Genomic DNA, 8,031 nt, shown 5'->3' on the forward strand with positions numbered 1-8,031 from the left:
TACTGGATGCAGTTTACTAGTATTTTGTTGTGGATTTTGCATCTATATTCATAAGGCATATTGGGCTATAGATTTCTCTCCTTGTGATTTCTTGATTTTTTTTGTTCATGTTATTAAGTTTTATTTTTTTCTTCAAGTTTTAATTTAAATTCCAGTTGGTTAAGATACAGTGTAATATTAGTTTCAGGTGTAGAATGTAGTGATTCATCACTTACATACAACACCCAGTGCTCATCACAAGTGCCCTCCTTAATGCCCATCACCCATTTAACCTATCCCCCCATCACCCACCTCCCCTCCAGCAATGCTCAGTTTGTTCTCTATAGTTAAGAGTCTGTTTTACAGTTTGCCTCTCTCTTTCTTTTTCTTAGCCCCTAGGTTCATCTGTTTTGTTTCTTACATTCCACATATGTGCAAAATCATATGGTATTTCTCTTTTTCTGGCTGACTTATTTTGCTTAGGATAATACTTTCTAGCTCCATCCGTGTGGTTGTAAATGGGAAGATTTCATTCTTTTTATAGAATGGAAGAAGATATCTGCAAATGACATATCTGATAAAGGGTTGGTATACAAAATCTATAAAGAACTTATCAAACTTAACACACACAAAAAACAGATAATCCAGTTAAAAAATGGGCAAAAGACATGAATAGACATTTTTCCAAAGAAGATATACAGATGGCTAACATGAAAATATGTAGGGGTGCCTGGGTGGCTCAGACGGTTAAGCGTCTGCCTTCCGCTCGGGTCATGATCCCGGGGTCCTGGGATCGAGCCCCGCATTGGGCTCCCTGCTCAGTGGGGAGCCTGCTTCTCCCTCTCCCTCTGCCTCTGCCTGCTACTCCCCCTACTCCCCCCTGCTTGTACTCTCTCTGTCAAATAAAAAATAAAAAATCTTAAAAAAAAGAAAGAAAAGATGTAAAGATGCTCACCGTCACTCATCATCAGAGAAATACGAATCAAAACTACAATGAGATATCACCTCACACCTGTCAGAATGGCTAAAATTAACATAGGAAGCAACCAATGTTGACAAGGATTTGAATAAAGGGGAATCCTCTTATACTATTAGTGGGAATGCAAATGGGTGCAGCCACTCTGGGAAACAGTATGGCGGTTCCTCAAAAAGTTAAAAATAGAACTACCCTACCTACGATCCAGCAATTACACTACTAGGTATTTACCCAAAGGATACAAAAATGCTGATTCAAAAGGATACATGCACCCCGATGTTTATAGCAGCATTATCAACAACAGCCAGTTTGTGGAAAGAACCCAAAAGCCCATCGATTGATGAATGGATAAAGATGTGGTAAATAAATACAATGGAGTATTACTCAGACATGAAAAAAGAGAAATCTTATGATTTCAATATCTGGATTTGGTATCAGAGTAATGCTGACTTTATTGAATGAGTATGGAAATTTTCCTTTATCTTTGATGTTTTGGGAAGAGTTTGTGGAAAATTGGTATTTCTTCATTTAAATGTTTGTAAAATCCAGCAATGAAGAAATTTGTGCCTGGGCTTTTCTTTTTTTGGTGGTGGTCAGGGTGGTTTCTACTAATATTAGTTTGCTAGGGCTGCTGTAACAAAATAACACACACTAGGTACCTTAATAAAAATTTATTTTTTCACAGTTTTGAAAGGTAGAAGCTTGAGATCAAGGTGTTGGCAGAATTGGTTCCTTCTGAGGGTCAAGAGGAAGAATCTGTTCCATCCCTCTAGCTTCTGGTGGTTTGCTGTCAATCTTTGGTGTAACTTGGCTTGTACAAACACCACTCTAGTCACTGCCTTCAATGACATATTGTGCTATTCCTGTGTGCATGTAAGTCCAAATTTCTCATATTTGTAAGAACACCAGCCACCTGACCTCATCATAAGTAATTACACCTGCAGCAATCCTTTTTCCAAAGGAGATCATGCTCTGAGGTACTGCAAGTGAGGTCTTCAACATATGAATTCTACAAAGGGGGAGTAAAATTCAACTCATAACACTTGTTTTTGATCTCTTCAGATATTTTATATCTTCTTGAGACTTTTTTTGGAAGTTTTTGTGTTTCTACGAATTTTTCCGTTTCATCAAATATATTTAATTTGTTGGAATAGAGTTGCTCATACTATTCCCTTACATTTCTTTTCTTTCTGTTATATCAGTAGTAATATCCCCCTTGTCATTACTGAATTTAATAATTTGAGTCCTCTCTTTATTCTTGGTCAGTCAAGCTAAAGGGTTGTCGATTTTATCATTTTCCTGGTATCTTACAGGAGAAGGTTAGACTGTTGGTATGTGTTATTTCTTCTTTCTTAAAGTAGGCATTTACAACTATAAGATTCCCTCTAAGCACTGTATTAGCTGCATACCTTAAATTTTGGTATGTTGTGTCTTCATTATCATTTATACAAAAGCATCTTTTATTTTCCATATAAGTCTTTCTTTGACCCTTTCGTTATTTAGGAGTATGTTACTTAATTTCTACTATTTGGGAACTTTATAAATTTGTTGTTAATTTATAATTTCATACTATTGTGATAGGAAACCATATCTTATAGGTTTCCAAACTCTTTAAATCTTCTAAAACTTGTTTTATGGATAAGCATATGGTTTATCTTGAAGAATGTTCCATGTGTACTTAAAAAGAATGTGTATTCTGTACTTCTGAAACAAATAATGCAACATATGTTAAGAAAAAAGAAAAAGAAGAAGATAGCAGGAGGGGAAGAATGAAGGGGAGTAAGTCAGAGGGGGAGACGAACCCATGAGAGATGATGGACTCTGAAAAACAAACTGAGGGTTCTAGAGGGGAGGGGGGTGGGGGGATGGGTTAGCCTGGTGATGGGTATTAAAGAGGGCACATTCTGCGTGGAGCACTGGGTGTTATGCACAATGAATCATGGAACACTACATCAAAAACTAATGATGTAATGTATGGTGATTAGCATAACAAAAAAAGAATGTGTATTCTGCTGCTTTTTAGGGAAATGCCCTATAGGTGTCTACTGGTCCTACTTTCTGTGCATTATTGTTCAAGTCTTCTATTTCCTTATTATCTTCTGCCTAGTTGTTCTATCCTCAATTTTTTATAGGCATGCAAAGTAATTTCTCAATGAATACCAGAAATGGTGTATTAAAAGAAAAACCCTAGGAAAAAAAAAAGAAAGAAAAAAGAAAAACCCTAGAGATTCAAAATGAATTTATCATATACCACATAGTATTCACTCCCCTCTATTAGGCAGTTAAATTTAGAGGTAATGATTAATTTAATGCAGACAGGATCCATGGGAGTCAATGCTGGGTTGTAGGTTTGGTAAATCTCAGTTTACGACTAGTTTATCATATGTTTAGAAATTCCAAATATAGGGCGCCTGGGTGGCTCAGTCGTTAAGTGTCTGCCTTCAGCTCAGGTCATGATCCCAGGGTCCTGGGATCGAGTCCTACATCGGGCTCCCTGCTCAGCGGGAAGCCTGCTTCTCCCTCTCCCACTCCCCCTGCTAGTGTTCCTGCTCTCGCTGTGTCTCTCTCTGTCAAATAAACAAATAAAATCTTAAAAAAAAAAAAAAGAAATTCCAAATATAAGCCTGGGGGGTTGTTCATGATGGTCCCTCTTGCTGATGAGTAATAAAGTATGAACTTTTAATTTCAACATTGCAAGTTTTGGAACTTCTGCTTTTTACCTGTCTTTTACTTTGCCTTTTAGCCTGCATAGGTTCAGAATATAACCAATGTTTTCAGAAGACTACAGGGATCTATGGCCCCTAAAGTTTCCTGTCATTCCACTGCTTAAGATTCCCAAGAGTTCTTCTGGCTTCCCATTTCTTCTCAACTTCCTATTTCTTAACATCTTCCCTAATTTGAAATTTGCAACTGCTCTTAGGGGGGAAAATGATTGAATGACTGCAGATCTTCAGCTTACCTTTACATGTTTCCACCTTGTACAAAATCTTATCCCTTGTTCTCTGATGCATTAAATAGATTATGAAAAAAAAATTACTGGGCATTTCCATTAGTTCTCACAGGGACACAAATCACTTCATCCGATACATAAGTAGACATTAACTGGAAAGAGTTTCCATTAGGAATACAAATTAATTATGACATCAAATTCATTAATAGATACAGAATTATTCATTTTCCATGTCCTCTTGTCTCAGTTTTTCACAAGTATTTTTAAAAGAGACTTTCTCCTTTCATCTATTTAAAAAAAAATTATTTTCATAAAGTTCTTCAAATTACTGGGCGGCCTGGGTCGCTTAGTCGGTTAAGCGACTGCCTTCGGCTCAGGTCATGATCCCAGGGTCCTGGGATTGAGCCCTGCGTTGGGCTCCCTGTTCGGCCAGGAGCCTGCTTCTCCCTCTCCCACTCCCCCTACGTGAGTTCCCTCTCTCCCTGCATCTCTGTCAAATAAATAAATAAAATCTTAAAAAAAAAAGACAAGCAATATTTAAAAAAAAAGTTCTTCAAATTACCCTGTTAATATCTTTATAATAATCCATAGGATCTGAAGTGATGCCAATTTTTTTTCTACATATGGTTATTTCTGTCCTTCCTTGGTTTTTGTTGGTAGTGACAGAGTGAAAAACAAATCAACAAACAAACAAAAACAAAACATACCATAAATGACCCAAAGTTTGGCTTTATTTGTAATCTATTTTAAAGTAGCTTTATATTTTAGTATGTCTCCCTTTATTTTGATCATTTCCTTCTACTGTCATTAAGTCAAATTTAATAGTTGTGTTTTCCAATCTTATCTTTTTTTGTCATTTTATTCTAGATTTACAATGAAATATGTGTAAAGATCTCCCTTTAGTTCTATTAGCTTTTGCTATGTATATTTTGAGATTTCATTAGGTTTATACAAAATTAGAATTCATATATATTCCTGGTATGTTGAGAGTCTCTCCTTATGAAATAACTCTCTTTATCTCTAATAATGCTTCTACTTTTATATTCAAATTTTGTCATATGAGAACAGCTAAGACAATTTTCTTTTTCCTGGTGTTTGCACAGTAATCCTTTTCAATAACTTGTTCTTTAACCTACTTATATCATTTTATTTAAAAAATGTCTCTAGGGGCACCTGGGTGTCACAGTTGGTTAGGCATTTGACTCTTGGTTTTGGCTCAGGTCATGATTTTGGGGTTTTGGGATTGAGCCCTGTGTTGGGTACCGTGCTCAGTGCAGAGTCTACTTGGATTCTCTCTCCCTCTCCCTCTGCCCCTCCCCACCATCTAAAATAAATAAATCTTTAAATAAATAAATAAATTTTTAAATAAGTAAATAAATAAAATATGTCTCTGGGGTGCCTGGCTGGCTCATTCAATGGAGCATACTATTCTTGATCTCGGGGTTGTGGGTTTGAGCCCCATATTGGGTGTAGAGATTGCTGCAAAATGAAATCTTTAAAAAAATTTAAAAATTAAAAAAAATGAAAAGTGTCTATAGTTTTTTAATCAGGCTTTCCTTATCTTTAATGAGGAAATTATGCTCACTTATATTTAATGGAATAAGTGATATATTTGGCTTAAAATCAACCATTATCTAACATGCTTGCTCTTGGTCCCACCTCTCTTATGTACCCTCTTTTTCCCTGACTGTTTTGATTTATTGATTTTATTATACTTTTTTATCCTTCTATTAGCTCTTTAGTTGCACATTCTTTTACTGCTATTTTAATGTTTACCCTAAAGACTACAACATGAATCTTTGCTTTAAAATCCAATATCAATGATTACTTTTAGCAAGTCCTAAAAGATACAAAGACCTTAGGCTAACTTAACCTCACTTACCCCTTTCTACGTTTTGAATATTTTATTTTTATATGTATTTAAGTAAATATAGATGTTATCAGTGATGTTCTATAGTTTTATATTGACAATATTCATTTAGATTTGACTTTTTCCATCTTCCATCTATAAGCTACACTCAGGAATAAGTTTCCATCAGCCAAAGTAATACTTTTCTAAATGTAGGGTGGGTCTGCTGATGATAAATTCTTTCATTGTGTTTTTTTAAAAATGTATTCAGTTCACCTTAATACTCGAAGGATAAGTTTGATATATTATAGAATTTTAAATTTCCATTTACTTCATTTTTACTTTATGATTCACTGCATTTTTACTCGTTTTTTGGCAGGATTGAGAAGCAAGATGCCAGTTATATTGTTGTTCTTAATGATACTGTGTAACTCTTTTCTTGAGCTTCTTTAAAGATTTTCTCCTTGTTCACTTTCAGCAGTTTTACTACAGTGTGTTTTGGTTTAAATTTCTTTGTATTTATCCTTTCTTCACTTTATAGTGTTTCTTATGTTTATGGACTGAGGTCCTTTTGAGTGTTTTGGAAAATAATCATCAATCATTGTTCATATATTCCTTCTGCTTCATTATCTTTATTGCCTTCTTATGAAACATTGATTAAACTGGCAAGAAAATACAGTGAAAGGAATATATTTCATTTGTAATAGAAATAATACCTTAGTCAGCTATTCAAGGTATGGGAAAACTCTTGATTTTTATTTCTTTGTGAAAACATCTATTAGTTCTAATAATGTGCATGTTGATTCCATAAGAGTTCCTATATATAAATGATCATATTATCTACATAAAATGAAAATACTTTTTCTTTTCTTCCAATCCATGTATTCCTTATTTATTTTTCTCATCATAATATTTGTGGCAAGATTACATGACTATGTTAAACAGTGATGGCCGGGGTGCCTGGGTGGCTCAGTTGGTTGGGCGACTGCCTTCGGCTCAGGTCATGATCCTGGAGTCCCGGGACCGGGTCCCGCATTGGGCTCCCTGCTCGGCAGGGAGTCTGCTTCTCCCTCTGACCCTAACCCCTCTCATGCTCTCTCTCTATCTCATTCTCTCTCTCAAATAAATAAATAAAATAAAATAAAAAAAACAGTGATGGCAATAAAAAGCATTTTTGCCTTATATCTGATCTTAAAGGGAAAGTATATTAGTACTCCTCCATTAAATATGATTATTTGCCTTAAGCTTTCAGTAGATAATCTTTATCAAATAATATTCTCATCAATTCATATTTTGATACAGATTGTAATAGTAAACATTTCTTGAACTTTCTGAAAAGTTTTATCAACTTATAAAGAGAAAATGTATAATTTTTATGCCTTAGTAAAAAATATGAATTACACTATTAATTTTTATAATTAAATTACCTTTATGTTACTGGGATAAGACTTGTAGCAAACAAAATAACCAGGTATCAGAAAAACAAACTAAAATTGTGTGTGTGTGTTTGTGTGTGATCAATCAAGATAGAGGAAAAAGAGACATAGATAATCCATATGCAACCTCATCCATTTCCTGAGAATTTAAAAATATAATTTAAGGGACACCTGGATGGCTCAGTTGGTTGAGCATATGCCTTTGGCTTGGGTCATGATCCCAGGGCCCTGGGATGGAGTCCTTCATCGGGCTCCTTGCTCAGCAGGGAGCCTGCTTCTCCCTCTGCCTGCTGCTTCCCCTGCTTGTGGTCTCTCTCTGTCAAATAAATAAATAAAATCTTCTAAAAAGTAAAAAAAATAATAAAATATAATAAAAATATAATTTAACTCTGGGTTTCCCACTACATTCAATCAACTAAACATGTATATGCTACTGTTTTATGGCACATTCCACAGAGTGCTATCTATGTTAACTTTCAGAGAGCTACCTGAATGTCATTTTCAGACTTTTTCCACTGGAGATGGAATTGTCAGATAAATGTGTCCTTTAGCTAGTTCTTAGAAAAATAATGTTCCTATAGCATTCAGGAGTAGTATGGAGAGTTGGGGATATGTATATCCTAAAACAGGGAAGGTTATGTTAGTTGAACTCAGGTTTATACTTCAAAATGTTTGCCTTCTAAAAATAACACCAGCAAAGTATTTCCTTTGTATTAAGGACATTTCTGATATTTATTTCTTCTCTTCATATCTTTCTTCCAATTCTGTCAATCACTCTGCATTTTAATACTCCATCATATCTTACATTATTTTTAAGAAATAAAGATTGGGCAAAGTTACC

The sequence above is a fragment of the Zalophus californianus genome, chromosome X (assembly GCF_009762305.2).
Source record: "Zalophus californianus isolate mZalCal1 chromosome X, mZalCal1.pri.v2, whole genome shotgun sequence".
Taxonomy (NCBI): Eukaryota; Metazoa; Chordata; class Mammalia; order Carnivora; family Otariidae; genus Zalophus; species Zalophus californianus.